The sequence below is a fragment of the Macaca fascicularis genome, chromosome 1 (genome assembly GCF_037993035.2).
Source record: "Macaca fascicularis isolate 582-1 chromosome 1, T2T-MFA8v1.1".
NCBI classification, from domain to species: domain Eukaryota; kingdom Metazoa; phylum Chordata; class Mammalia; order Primates; family Cercopithecidae; genus Macaca; species Macaca fascicularis.
The window spans coordinates 4,792,864-4,808,881 of record NC_088375.1 but is presented as its reverse complement, the minus strand read 5'-3'; the positions used below and the strand labels follow the sequence as shown (position 1 = coordinate 4,808,881).

General features: G+C 42.0%; 1 pseudogene; it reads right to left on the bottom strand.

The window, feature by feature from the left end:
* Positions 1-3,861: 3,861 nt before the first annotated feature.
* Positions 3,862-9,797, bottom strand: LOC135968875 (homeobox protein TGIF2 pseudogene; annotated as a pseudogene).
* Positions 9,798-16,018: the final 6,221 nt, after the last annotated feature.

Here is a 16,018-nt window from a genome sequence, read left to right as displayed (position 1 = left end):
CAATGTTGTCAGTCTCGGACCAAGTTTGATGGCCTGAGAACTAGGCGTGCTGATGTCAAAGGACAGGAGAAGCTGTATGTTCTGGCTCAACCAGAGATGGCAAATTCATTCTTCCTCCATCTTTCGGTTCGATTAAGGCACTCAAGGGATTGGATAATGCCTGTCCTATTGGTGAAGGACATCTGCTTTATTCAGTCTACTGACTCAAACACTAATCTCCTTCAGAAAACCCTTCACAGACACGCCCAGAAATAATGTTCTGCTAGCTAACTAGGCATCCCTTAGCCCAATCAAGTGAACAAATAGAGTTAACCATCAGGCCAGGTACAGGGGCTCACTCCTGTAATTTCTGTGCTTAGGGAGGCAGAAGTGGGTGGATCACTTGAAGAAAGGAGTTTGAGACTAGTCTGGGAAACATGGTGAAACCCCATCTCTACAAATAAATACAAAAATTAGCCAGGCATGGTGGCACATGCCTATAGTCCTAGCTACTCAGGAGGCTAAGGTGGGAGGATCACCTGAGCCTGAGGGGTTTGAGCCTGCAGTGAGCCAAGATCACACAACTGGACCCTAGCCTGGGTGACAGAGTGACACCCTGTCTCGAAAAAAAAAAAAAATTAACCATCACAAGTTTACCCCTTGTCAACTTGGCACCTATAAACATCTTAAACCATACTTAACTTCCAAAAAAGATAATAACAAGGTCATAATCCTGCCTAACATGATATTAACATTCTGCATATAACTGAAAATGCGCTAATCCCAGGGTGTTTACCTCCCAGAAGAGGAGGTAAAGTCTTTTAATGATGTTTACTCTTTTCCTGATATTCCATAACTTAAATACTATGATGTAGCATTAACAATACTCAAATGCTATATATAAGGTCAGTACATCTTATATGATAAAGGAATGAGAGGAAATAAAGCAAACATTTTTGCCTAAAATATGTATGTATACATACAAACACGCTTATTAAAAAATGAGGCCGGGCGCAGTGGCTCAGCCCTGTAATCCTAGCATTTTGGGAGGCCGAGGCAGGTGGATCAGCTGAGGTCAGGAGTTTGAGACCAGCCTGGCCAACATGGTGAAACCGCATCTCTACTAAAAATACAAAAATTAGCCAGGCATGGTGGTGTGTGCCTGTAATCCCAGCTACTCAGGAGGCTGAGGCAGGAGAATCACTAGAACCCAGGAGGTGGAGGCTGCAGTGAGCCGAGATCGCACCACTGCACTCCAGCCTGGGCGACAGAGTGAGACTCTGTCTCAAAAAAAAAAAAAAAAAAAAAATGAGGACATATGGCAATTACAGTCCTTATTCCTATAACTGGCCACACAGTTGCAACTGGTATTTATAAAATGGCGCCTTCTCCTACTATTCATTCTGTATCCCTTTTGACTTCAACACACAACTCAGCAGTCATGGTTCTTTACCGGGTGGAGTGGCCTAAACCTCCATTGCTGAAGGATCTGGACATTAGTAGTCCTGCCTGGATTGGGTTGGGGCATGGTAATGCTGAGACACATCCTAAGTGGTCCATATCCCAGACATATTCCTCCTTTGTGGAGGAGTGGAGTAGTAGTTCAATTTCCCCTTGCTCGTCCAGATCAACCGCCCCGACCAGCAACATAACTTCCTGCTTAGCTTGCTGACTCAGAGGCATGAGGATCCTAAAATGGCTGGGCAGCAGTCCAATGAGTCCAGTCCAGCGGGTTCATTGTGTCTCCTGGTGGAAGCATTCCTCCTTCTGGAACGAAGGTCTCTAGGCCAGCAGAGCATGACATCCTGGGAAAACATTTTGCTAATGGGTAAGAGTGAGTGATACAACTCCCATTTCTACCTCTTGATTCCTGGATCTGTGAATCCTAGCTATGGGAGAGCGAGCATCGTATACCGGACACTGATTCAGAGAATTTGCAGCCTTCTGGAGAACCTTGCTGCAGCCCTGCAAGCTATTGCCACCTAGCTGCACTGCAACTGATTCTTCAAAAGGCTATTCCACAGCTCTATCGAGCCAGTGGCTTCTGGATAGTGAGGAACATCGTAAGACCAAAAAAATTCCATGAGATAAGCCCATTGCTGCACTTCTGCTGCTGTAAAGTTTGAATTCTTTAATCAGAAAGCAATGCCATATGGAATACCATGATGGTGGATAAGGCATTCCGTAAGTCCACAGATAGCAGTTTTGGCGGAAGTATTATGTTCAGGAAGACAAATCTACATCCAGAGTATGTGTCTATTTTAGTAAGGACAAACTGCTGCCCCTTCTATGATGGAAGTAATCCAGTGTAACCAACCTGCCACCAGGTAGCTGACTGATCGCTCCAGGGAATGGTGCCATACTGGGGGCCAGGTCGGCCTTGGTGAGTTGAAGTCCATGTTGCTGAGCCCATGTGTAACCTCCTTCCTTGCCACCATGGCTATTTTATTCATGAGCCCGTTGGGTAATGACAGTGTTGGCTGGGGAAAGAAACTGGTATCCACGGAATGGGTCATCCTATCCATCTGATTATTAAAATTCTTCTCTGTTGGCTGGGTGCAGTGGCACATGCCTGTACTCCCAGCACTTTGGGAGGCAGAGGCAGGAAAAACTGCTTGAGCCCAGGAGTTTGAGACCAGCCTGGTCAATATAAAACGTCATCTCTACTAAATAAATGAATAAATAAGCCAGGCATGCACCTGTAGCCCCACTATTCAGAAGGCTGAGGCGGGATGGTGGCTTGAACCCGGGACTTTGAGGCTGCAGTGGGCTATGATCAAACTTCTGCACTCCAGCCTGGGCAACAGAGCATATCTTGTCTCAGAAATACAATTAATTAACAAAATCCTCTGTTGAGGTTCTCTTCAATGAACATTCACATGGGATAGATATCTTTGTGTTTTTTGCCCATTTAGACAGATCTATCCAAATACTGTTCCCTAAATTTCTTTCTTTTTTAAAAAAAAATTATAATAGAGCGGCTAGGTGTGGTGGCTCATGCCTGTAATCCCAGCACTTTGGGAGGCTCAGGAGGGTGGATTTGAGGTCAGGAGTTTGAGACCAGCCTGTCCAACATGGTGGAACCCTGTCTCTACCAAAATACAAAAATTAGCTGGGCGTAGTGGCGGGTGCCTGTAATCCCAGCTACTTGGGAGGCTGAGGCAGGAGAATTGCTTGAATCCGGGAGACGGAGGTTGCAGTGAGCCGAGATCATGCCACTGCAGTCCAGCCTGGGAGACAGAGTGAGACTGTCTCAAAAAAAAAAAAAAAAATTATAATAGAGATGGCGTTTTGCCATGTTGCCCAGGCTGGTCTTGAACTCCTTTTGTTCTGTCCTTTTTTCTTGGTAAACCAAACCAACGACATAACAACTATTTGAAATTTTACACTAATGTAGAGATTTTGCTGGTCCCCCAAATAAAAACACTATTTCCTTGCAAAACAATCCCCGATTGCAATGGTGGGTCACTCCCAGTTCATCAGATCCCATCAAGCCATGCATTCTCATTCCCCACACCTGGGCTAACGACTGCCATTAATGCAAACCCCAGCAAAAAGGGATAAACAGTTTAGCAAAAATCTACACACTCAGCTGGAGTCAGTTCTGTTACATCCGCGGGGTTGCTCTTTTCTTTTGTCCATGCTTGTGAACTTGGAATGTCCACACCTGGCTTGACAGAGCAGCACAGGGGCAGCTTGGACCCAACAGAGGCCTGAACTGGGCAGGTTTCCTGACCCAGGAAACCAGGCAGAACAAAGGTGTCCCAGGGTTTCTCTGGAGCAGGAGCAGCAGCACCATGCCTGTCTCCCATCGCCTGGTCTCCTCACTGAGGGGAGGCCTGGAGAAATGGCAGAGTCAGCAGAGAAGAGGGCCCCCATCACAGCGCAGCGATGCCAGCTGGCGTCTTCCTGCTGAAGCCCTCTGGATGGAGGACATGATCCCAATGTTTGGCAGTGATCCACAGAAAACCCTCTGTATGGAGGGGACCCAAACGGTAACCCAAGACTGCTGGTTTCAGCCTCGAGCACCCCTGTTGACACACACCTGCTTGAGGTTTTCAGAGACGAAAGGAGTGTGGAGGAATGGGAGTGATGGGTGCTGCTGCTTCTCAAGCTCCATCTCAGCAGCCCTCTGTAGTTGGAGGACTGGAAGCAGCTGGAAGCTGCTGAAGCCTCTTTGTCTTGTTCTAGGGATGTGGCTGGTGGCATGTTGGAGAGTCCCCTGTGGGGCTTCCAGCCTCAGTCCTGGTCAGCAGGGTGAGTGTGCTACCAGCAGTCATAGGGTATTGGGGGGCTCCAGCTCCCAAGGAGGGAAGGGGGGCAGCTTTCCCCGCTGGCCTGAGTGGAGCAGCACCCAGCGCACAGACAGGGAGGGCACATCGGTGGGAGCTGGGACAGACACAGCCAGCCCTGAGGGGCTGCTGCTACTGGGCAGGGCCACATCTGAGGCCTCACCCCTACCTCGGGAAAGGGTAAACTGATTCGCATCTTTGCAGTCTGGGAGACGCCACCGCCAGGCATTGATGAACCAGTTACACGTCTGCAGTGCTGACAGGTTGGTCTGACCACAAAGGCTCGGCTTCCCCAGCCCCAGGGGGCAGACATTACAGAGGTGCAAGTATAGCCAGTGCCCGAGGATCTCCACTGACTCCTTGGATAGGTTCCCCCTGAGCTTCCTTTTGCCTGCCAGGGAGAGGAGGCCTTCGTCTTCACCTAGATCGCTGTCCAACGTGGTGCCGAGGAGCCAGGCTGGACCTGGGGCAAGCCTTGCAGAGACAGTGGTGAGCCATCTCTACTGACTGCTTCTTGGATGTTCTCCTTGGTCAGGCCCCTTGGCCTGGTACCAGACTCAACCCCTGAAAATCCAGATGAACAAGCAAGGCCCTATCCTTCACTTGGTGCCGTGACCCTGGGCAAGCGTCCTTCCCTCTCTGAGCCTGAATCCCCTCTTCACTTTTCCTAGCGGTTTTCGGGCCCATGCAGCCTCAGTCTGGGCGTGGGGCATCAAAGGCTGGAGGTGTGACTCACCTACCCAAAGGCTCCCCTACCTGCCATTGACAGATCTGCTGGTCACATGGCCCAAGTGGCAGAGCAGCTTGCACAGCACCCTGGACCTGTTGTAGAGTCTTCTTTTGCCCTGGGCCCCCCTCAAAACTCACAGCTTTCCAGGTCACTCAGTAAATGGCCCAGTGTGACACACCCAAATGAATATGCTGCCTCCAAAAATCCAAAGAGGCCCAGCAGGCACTGTGCCTCTTTCTCGGTTGTGGGAGAAGTCAGATGAAACAACTTAATCTTCACCTTAGGAGGGATATCTCTTACCAAAACAAGTATATGAAAATATCTGGTATCGACTGAAGTGTTTCCATTCCATTGTTGTAATTAACACCACGAATGGACTTCCTAAACTGATTACCCCACTGTGGGAAACAAATTGGATTCCTACTTTGTTGGATTCTCTTTCCTGATTTTAACAATTTGCCATCCCATTCTCTGCCCTGTGATTTTTAAAAAGCTTATTCAATGTTCTGCAGCAATGTGATTGTATGCTGGCTACACTGCTTTTAGAATGCTCTTTCTCATGAAACAAATAAATAAATTTGTTTGAAATGACGTTCTAAGGAAGGAAGGAAGGAGAAAAAAGAAAGAGAAAGAAAAGAAAGAAAAAAAAGGAAAGAAAGAGAGGAAGGAAGGAAGGAAGGAAGGAAGGAAGAAAGAAAGAAGAAAGAAAGAGGAAGATACATTTCGACACCACACACCAGTGGACCCCTAGAAATTTCACTGAGGTAAAGGTCCCTGAATTTCAGTTGGATTTACTGCACACTCTTTGACATGGTAATGTCTTACCATATGTCTACAGTTATTGCTACTTCTTGCTCACTATGTCCAATCAGCATAATGTCATTAAAGTAATGGACCAGTGTGATATCTTGTGGAAGGTAAGGGTGATCAAGATCCCCATGAACTAAATTATGACCTAGGGCTGGAGAAGTGATATGCCTCTGAGGCAGGACAGTGAAGGTGCACTGCTGGTCATGTCACTGAAAGCAAACTGCTTAGGGTGGGCCTTACGGAGAGGGATGGAGAAAAGGCATTTTCCAAGACAATAGCTGCATACCAGGTAGCAGGGGATGTGCTGATTTTCTCAAGCAATGACACATCTGGTACAGCAGCTGCAATTGGAGTCACCATCTGGTTAAGCTTATGATAATCCACTGTCATTCTCCAAGATCCATCTTCTTCTGCACAGGCCAAATAGTGTTGAATGGGGATGTGGTGGGAATCACCACCCTGTCACAGTTTCCTTAGGTAATGCAGGGTTTCCTCAGCGCAGGAAAGGCTGACGTCACTGTGAGCAGGAACGCCACTGTCACTGGGGTTGGGGAAGTCACTTCCACTGGGATGGGGGGACCGCTGGCAAAAAAGACTCATCAGATTTTAGGGGCTCAATGTCTCCAGCTTTATCTAGGCCTTCCCAAACATCCCCATTTCAATTGACAGGATTCCACTATTTCCTAATTAATGCCTCCGCTTTAAGAGCGGATGCTGTGGGGCTGGAAATTCAACATGTGCTGAAATTCATCAAGTCCCAGGATTTGATTCTCAGCAATTTCAGTGACCTTAGGAGCAATAACCAATGCTATTTTACTCCTTAGTTTTCAAAAAATGTTCAAAAATATAATATACGGAACCCTTGAGGTCGCTTCCTTTTTTTTTTTTTTTTTCCTGAGATAGAGTCTCGCTCTGTCACCCAGGCTGGAGTGCAGTGGCACAGTCTCGGCTCACTGCAAGCTCCGCCTCCTGCGTTCACGCCATTCTCCTGCCTCAGCCTCCCGGGTAGCTAGGACTACAGGCACATGCTGCCATGCCCAGATAATTTTTTGTATTTTAGTAGAGACGGGGTTTCACCGTGTTGCCCAGGCTGGTCTTGAACTCCTGAACTCAGGCAATCCACCTGCCTCAGCCTCCCAAAGTGCTAGGATTACAGGCATGAGCCACCTTGCCCGGTCCCCTTGCTTCTTATAAGGAGTTGATTAGGGAGTATCCAAACATGAACTATTAGGGCTCTCTTTACTACTGGATACAGAGTCATCAGCCCCTTTAAATCCAATTAGATTACACAGCAAATTTCAGAAGCCCCAGAAACAATTCAAAAAACTCATTCTTAGAATTTTCTTATTCTAGTACAATTCTTGGTACCAAAATCTGCATTCATTAGGGTTCTCCAAGGAAATAGAACTAATACAATGTGTGTGTGTGTATATACATACAGATAGATAGATAGATAGATAGATAGATAGATAGATAGATAGATAGACAGACAGACAGACAGATACAAAGAGACTTATGAGGGACTGGCTCACATGAACGCCACGACTGGAAGGTCCCACAATCTACCATCTGCAAACTGGAGGCCAAGGAGAGCTGGTGGTGTAGTTCTAGTCCAAGCCAAAAGGCCTTACAACCAGGGGAGCCAATGGTGTTAAGTCCCAGCCCAAGTTCAAAGGCCGGAGAAGATGAATGTCCCAGCTCAAGCAGAGAGCAAATTCACTATTCCTCTGCCTTTTTGTTCTATTAAATATGTGGACACTCAACAGATTGGATGATGTCCATCTACACTGGTGAAGGCAGTCTTTACAGTTCATTGATTCAAATGCTAATCTCTTCCAGAAACACCCTCACAGACACACCCAGAAACAAGGTTTTAACCCGAGGGACTGGGCATCCCTCATCCCAGTCAAGTTGACATATTACCATCACATAACTTTATCATTTGACATGAGATTTGTCAAAATAGTTATATCCGTAAAATGCAAAAGAGCAATCTTCCTAATTTCCCTTCGAATTTCTTATTTGATCTGTTGGTTAAGAGTGTGTTGTTTAATTTCCACGTATTTGTGAATTTTCTAGTTTTCTTTGTTATAGATTTCTAGCTCCATTCCATTGTAATCAGAGAAGATACTCTGTATGATTTCAGTATTTTTAAACTTGTTTTGTAACCTATCCTCTGTCCTGGACAGTGTTCCATGTGCACTTGAGGAGACTGTGTATTCTGCTATTGTTGGGGGAAGTGTACTATTTAATTTATAATGTTAATTAAGTCCTCTATTTCCTTATTAATGTTCTAAATGTTCTAATAATAATAAATTTTATTATTAAAATGGGGTACTGAAGTTTCTATTATTGTGGAACCATTTCTCCGTTCAAATCTGTCAGTGTTTGCTTCATATATTTTGGTGGGGCTCTGTTGCTTGCTGAGTATGAATATGTTTATAATTGTTACATCTTCTTGATGAACTGACCCTTTTATCAACAGATAATTCCCTTCTTGGTCTCTTGTAACAATTTTAAATGTAAAGTCTATTTTGTGTGATAACTTTTTCCATCCTTTCACTTGCAACCTATTTGTATCTTTGGATTAAAGTGAATTGCTTGTAGATAGCATACAGTTGAATTTTTTTTTTTTTTTTTTTTTTGAGACAGAGTCTCGCTGTCACCCAGGCTGGAGTGCAGTGCCGCGATCTTGGCTCACTGCAAGCTCTGCTTCCCAGGTTCACGCCATTCTCCTGCCTCAGCCTCCCAAGTAGCTGGGACTACAGGCACCGGCCACCACGCCTGGCTAATTTTTTTGTATTTTTAGTAGAGACGGGGTTTCACCATGTTAGCCAGGATGGTCTTGATCTCCTGACCTCCTGATCCGCCCACCTCGGCCTTCCAAAGTGCTGGGACTACAGGCGTGAGCCACCATGCTCGGCCTGAACTATCTTTTATATCTAATTTCCTTCATTACTGCCTTCTTTTGTCCTGAGCTGATTTTTTTTGTAGGGTTCTGTTTAATTTCCTTATCATTTCTTTTGTGTATATATTTTAGATATTTTCTTAATGGTTACCATGATGATTACAATTAACATCCTAAATTTGTAACAGTATTATTTTAATTGATACTAACTTCAATAACATACAAAAACTCTGCTCCTATACAGTTCTTTCCTGACCTTATTGTTGTCACAAATTACATTTTTATGCAGTGTACCCAATAGCATAAATTTGTAATTATTTTTTATGCATTTTGCATTTGCCTATTATATCATGTAGAATAAAAAGTGGAGTTGCAAAACAGAAATACATTAATACTGGCTTTTACCTTTTTAACTTTACTGGAGATCTTTATTTCTTCACTCAGCTTGAAGTTACTGGCTAGTTTCCTCTCATTTCAAACTGGGAGACTCCCTGTAGCTCTTCCCCTGTAGCTTTTTTTTTTTTTTTTTTTTGAGACAATCTTGCTTTGTCACCCAGGCTGGAGTGCGGTGGGGTGATCTCAGCTCACTGCAACCTCTACCTCCTGGTCAAGTGATTCTCCTGCCTCAACCACCCCAGTTGCTGGGATTACAAGCACCCACCACCACACCTGACTAATTTTTTTTGTATTTTTGGTACAGACGGAGTTTCACCATGTTGGCCACGCTGGTCTCAAACTCCTGGCTTCAAGTGATCCATATCCCTTGGCCTCCCAAAGTGTTGGAATTACAGGTGGGAGCCACTGAGCCTGGACATGTAGCACTTCTTGATGGGAAAGGCCTATGGGTAATACTCTTCCTCCACTTTTGTTTATCTACTTATGTCTTAATTTCTCCTTCATATTTGAAGCATAATTTTGTCAAATATTCTTAGTTTTTTCTTTTAGTACACTAAGTAAATGTTATCCCATTTTTTTTTCTGGCCTCTATGATTTTTGTAAGAAATCAGCTTTTAATCTTACTGAGGATCCCTTCTACATGATGAATAACTTCTCTCTTGATGCTTTCAAGATGCTCCATCTTTGTCTTTTGATAGTTTCATTATGTGTCTCATTGTAGATCTCTTTTGTGTTTATTCTACTTTGAATGCACTGAGCTTCTTGGATTTGTAGATTCATGCCTTTCATCAAATTTTGGAACTTTTTGATGAACTATTTCTTCAAATATTCTTTCTGCCTCTTTCTGGGACTCCCATAATGCATGTTGGTCCACTTGATGGTAGGCTCCCTTAGGCTTTGTTCACTTTTCTTCATTTTCCTTTCTGCTCCTCAGATTGAATAATTTCAGTTGTCCTGTCTTCAAGTTCACTGATTCTTACTTCTACCTGCTCAAATCTTCTGAATTCCTTTAGTAAATTTTTTCATTTTAGTCACTGTACTTTTCAACTCCAGAATTTCTATCTGGTTCCCTTTCATCATTTCTCTTCTTGGATATTCTTTTGTTCATACATCATTTTTCTGGTTTCCTTTAGTTCTTTGAGCATATTTGAGACAGTTGATTTAAAGTCCTTGTCTAGTAAGTCTGAGGTATCATCTTTCTGAGGGATGGCTTTAGTCTTTTTCTTTTATTTCCTGTGAGTAGATCATACTTTCCTGTTTCTTTGCAGTTTGTTGCTGTTATTGAAAATGGACATTTGAATATTATAATGTGGAAACTCTGTAAATCAGTTTTTCTTTTCCCTAGGGTTTGCTGTTGATTGTTGAAGGCTAAGATTGTATTACTGATTTTTCGAACCTTTTTTTGTTTCTGTTTTTGCAAAAACTGTACTCCTTATTGTATTAGTTACTGAAGTCTCTGTTCCTTTAGTTTGTGTTCGGCTACTGCTTTGACAAAGATTTTCTTAAATACTAGGATTACATACACACACACACATACAAAGCTCTGGGCTCAGGGATTCCAACTCTGCCTCAGCCTTCTCTTCTCGCACTAAACCTAGAGATCAGCCAAAGGTGAGAGTTTAGGATCTTCTCAGGTCTTTTCTGGGCATGCGTCCTGCCCTGAGCACGTATATGGCTTTCTATATTCCCTAATTTACACTTTTGAACGACCTAATTTCTCAAATAAACTCTCCTCTGTTCTTCCTCCCAGGCTTTAGATTGTGTATTATATGCCTCAACTGTATATCATCTTTTGCTCCAAGCAGTTGTGGTTTTTTTGTTCTCCCTATAATGTTTCCAAGCAATGCTCACTACTTTTCCATCCTAGGTGAATTCTGAGTTAGATAAAACACAGATGGGTACTATGTGTCAGCCCTTCAGGTAGCCACAGAGAGGTTAAAATAGAAAACCCACAATAATTTGCAAATAAGGTCTGCTCTGCTCCCTTTAGAACCAGAGACCAGGCACATTGGCAATGCAGGTTGCTTTCTTCAAGATTGCCATTGACCTGGAAACAGGATGGGCAAGGACAAGTAAAAACACCACACAGCTTTCCTACCATTTTTAATTTGCCTTCTTCTTGATTTGTTGTTTGCCTGATTGATGTAAACCTGTGTTTTCCAGAGTTCTGACAAAGTTCATTCTGACAGTTCCTATTTGTTTTTTGCTGATTCTGTGGAGAAATGGGTATCTGGAGCTGAAACTCTGCCATTTTTCTGATGCCAGCCCCAAAATTTATATCAAACGCAAAAGACCCAGAATAGCAAAGTCAATCTTGAAAAGAACAAAGCTGGAGGGCTTGTACTCCTCAATTTCAAAACACGCTATAAAGCCACAGTATCAAAACAGTGTGGTGCTGGTATAAGAACAGAGGGGCAAAGGCATTTCAATGGGAAAAGAATAGTATTTTCAACTAATGGTGTGAGGACAAGTAAACATCTATAAACAAGGAGATAAACTAAGACTTTTACCTTGCATCACATGAAAATTAACTCAACATGGATCAAAGACGATTTTGTGAAATGGTCTTTCACATGTGAAAGTTTAAACTATACATTTTTTTAGAATACAACATCAAATAAAACTTTTAATGACCTTGGATTAGGCAGATTCCTTAAATGTGACACCAAAAACCACCTAGGTAAGGAAAAACTGATAAATTGGATTTGACTGAAATTTAAAACTTTCGCACTTCAAAAAACATCACCAAGACAATGAAATGGCAAGCCACAGACTAGAAAAAAAATTTGCAAATTAGATCTAATACAGAATCTGAATCTAGAATGTATAATGACTTCTCATATAATTAAAAAACAACCAATTTGGCCGGGCGCGGTGGCTCAAGCCTGTAATCCTAGCACTTTGGGAGGCCGAGACGGGCGGATCACAAGGTCAGCAGATCAAGACCATCCTGGTTAACACGGTGAAACCCTGTCTCTACTAAAAAATACAAAAAACTAGCCGGGCGAGGTGGCAGGCGCCTGTAGTCCCAGCTACTCGGGAGGCTGAGCCAGGAGAATGGCGTAAACCCGGGAGGTGGAGCTTGCAGTGAGCTGAGATCTGGCCACTGTACTCCAGCCTGGGCGACAGAGCTAGACTCCGTCTCAAAAAAAAAAAAAACAACCAATTTAAAAATGGGCAAAATATTTGAATAAACATCGCCAAGGATATATAAATAGACATTAAAAAATGCTAAAACATCATTAGTCATATTAGGGAAACACAAATTAAAACAAGAAACCAACAGTTCATACCCACTAGAATGGTTATAATCAAAAGATACATAATAACAAGTATTGATGAGGATGTAAAGAAATGGAAATCCTTATACATTGTTGGTGGGAATGTAAAGTGATGCAGTCACTTTGGAAATTTCTTTTAAACGTTAAACATAAATGTATGATCTGACCCAGAGATTCCATTCCTAGATATCTACCCAAGAGAAACAAAAACCTATGTCCACACAAAGACTTAAATGCAAATGCTCACAGCAGTACTATCATAATATAAAAAAAAACCCTGAAAATAACTCAAGTGTCTATGAACAGATGAAGAAAATGTGGTATATCCATATAATAGAATATTATTCAGCATTAAAAAAGGAATGAAGCACATGGTATTGTTTCAAAAGATATTAAAAAATCCAGCTAGATGCAAAAAGATTAAATATTGTGATTTCATTTATGTGAAATGTCCAAGAAAGGCAACTCTATTGAGACAAAAAGTAGACTTGTGAGGTTGGGTGTGGGAATGGGGGTGACTACAAATGGGCAGGATGAATCTTTACAGTGTGATGGAAATGTTCTAAAATTGCACAGTAATGACAGTTGCATAATTCTGTAAATTCACTATATCATTGAACTGTATACTTAAAACAGGCAAATGTTATAATATATAAATTATACTTCAATAAAGATGTTTAAATAAAAACCATATGCATGTATCACATTGATAAAAAATAAAATGACAAAGCCAGAAAAAAACGCCTAAGAAAGGTGAAAGAAGACTGATGGATGCTGTGTATAAAAGTCACCCAGATCTTTTCTTCTCAGGTAGATTCTAGAAAGATGGATGCTGTTCTACAAAAACATCTAGGCTAATGGTTGTTGGTGTTTCCAAGCAAAATTACTTTTCAACCTTAAGAGAAAAAAGCATTGGGCAGCAAGTTAAAAAGCCAATAATATCTTCTCTCCCTAAATTCCGGAAGCATTTTCCAAACAGGCAATCTTTTAGCTTGTACAGTATGACTCTGGTATCTAATGATAGCATATTCTTTCATTTGTAATATCGGTATTTGTGTCAGTGTGGTGTTCATATGGTTTCTAAAGACCAAGCCTATAACATGATGTCAAATGTCAACATCTCAATTATCCTTCCTCAAAAGTATACTGACCATGATTTACACTGTGGATTCCTAAAATTATTAAACACTGAATGTACTCAGTTCTCAGGTACATTTCAAATAGCAATTTATTCTCAATAACTACTATAACTCATTTCTTTTTTTTTTTTTGAGAGGGAGTCTCGCTCTGTCCCCCAGGCTGGAGTGTAGTGGCGCGATCTCGGCTCACTGCAAGCTCTGCCTCCTGGGTTCATGCCATTCTCCTGCCTTAGCCTCCCAAGTAGCTGGGACTACAGGCGCCCGCCACCACGCCCGGCTAATTTTTTGTATTTTTAGTAGAGACAGGGTTTCACCGTGTTAGCCAGGATGGTCTTGATCTCCTGATATCGTGATCCGCCTGCTTCGGCCTCCCAAAGTGCTGGGGATTACAGGCGTGAGCCACCATGCCCAGCCTATAACTCATTTCTTAAAAATAAGTTAAAAACTATATGCTCTTAAAAATATAAACGGTACAAAAATGTATAAGGAAAACTTCAAAGTTCTCTCCTAGTGACCAATGTTAACCATTTGATATACACCCTTGCATATTTTGTCCTTGGTTTACACCAACAAATATAGTTTTATATTTTATTCCCTCCTCTCTTCTATTTCATAGAATACCATCTTATGCTATTAACGGACCTTCACATTGTTTTCAATTACTTATGAAATAAGGCTGCCTTTTTCTTTTTTTAAATGTATTTTTTTTTCCCGAGATAGTCTCACTCTGTCACCCAAGCTGGAGTACAGTGGCATGATCTCAGCTCACTGCAACCTCCGCCCCCGGGTTCAAGTGATTCTCTTGCCTCAGCCTCCCAAGTAGCTGGGATTACAGGTGCCTGCCACCACACCTAGCTAATTTTTGTATTTTTAGTAGAGATGGTGTTTCGCCATGTTGGCCAGGCTGGTATCGAACTCCTGACCTCGTCTTGGCCTCCCAAAGCGCTGGGATTATGGGCGTGAGTAACTGAGCCCGGCCTTCTTTTTTCTTTTTGTAGTGTGATTGCTGGTGGGTCAAAGGATTTGCAAATACAAATTTTAACAGATATTGCCAAATTGCTTCCCCTACAAACGGAACTAATTCACACTGTAACCAGCAGTTTATGAAATTATCTATTTCTCCACATTCTTAGTAGCACTGATCTTTTCATATTTACCAATTCGAGATGAGAAGTGGTTTCTCAATGTTAAGTTATATTTTTTAATCTATAGGGAAAGGTGGAGGTGGATACTTTCCATGTTTTGGGCCATTGATACTTCTTTTTCTGTGGACTGCTTGATATATATTAATTTTTTTGTCCATTTTTCTATTACTTGTCACTTTATTTGCTCTTTGTACATTAGGGATATGCATTGAAATATTTTTTCCCAAGTTTGTTTTCTAAGGCTTTTAAAAAAAACTTTGTTCATAATACTATATATATATACACACACACACACGCACATATATATACACACATTTATATATATATAAAAACTTTTATATATATATAAAAACTCAGTTCAATCTGAACATTTTTTCCTTAGGTTCCTGAGTTTGCTGTTTTTATGAAGGTGGCTTTCCCTAAGATTAGATAAGCCTGTGTTAAGCTCCCAAATACGCTTGCATCTATTTCTGGAATGTCTATTCCATTTCTCTTGTGTATTTGTTCTTTCTCATAGCAATGCTATATATTTTTTATATATTTTTATTACAGTAGCTTTGTAATGTTCTAACATCTGGCAGGAAAAAGACTCCTCTCTCAACATGTTACTTTCTCAAAAATGCCTCAGATATTCTTGCATCCCTATTCAACTATATTCATTAATTAGTATATTAAAAATATGTATTAAATAGGCCCTCTTCCCATTTCAGTGTCTTGTTCTGCCATACAGTTTCCATCTACTGAGTTTTGAAATTTAGAGTATATAGTTTCAGCAATTTTCCTGTACTCGCATTAGGGCCTTCTTAAGCATAATACAGTAGTCTCCCCGTATCTGTGGTTTCATTTTCATTGGTTTTAGTTACTGTAGGCCAAACCTGCCCCCAAAATATTACATTGAAAATTCCAGAAATAATTTATGAGTTTCAAATTGCAAGCAGCTCTCAGTACGATAATGAGACATCAGGCCATCCTTCTCTGTCCTACCCAGAATGTCAATCATCCCTTTGTCCTGTGTCTCCAAACTGTCTGCAGTACCTGCCTGTTAGTCACTTAGTAGCTGTCTCGGTTATCAGATCGAGTGGTTAATCAGATCGACTGCCTGGTATCTCAGTGCTTGTGTTCAAGGAACCCTTATTTTACTTAATAGTGGCCCCAAAGCACAAGAGTAGTGATGCTGGCAATTCAGGTATGCCAAAGGGAAGCTGAAAAGTACTCATTTCAAGTGAAAAAGTGAAAGTTCTGTTGAAGGAAATAAAAACAAATCTCATGCTGATGTTGCTAAGATTTACAGTAAGAACAAATCTGTGAAATTTTGAAGGAGGAAGAAGAAATTCATGC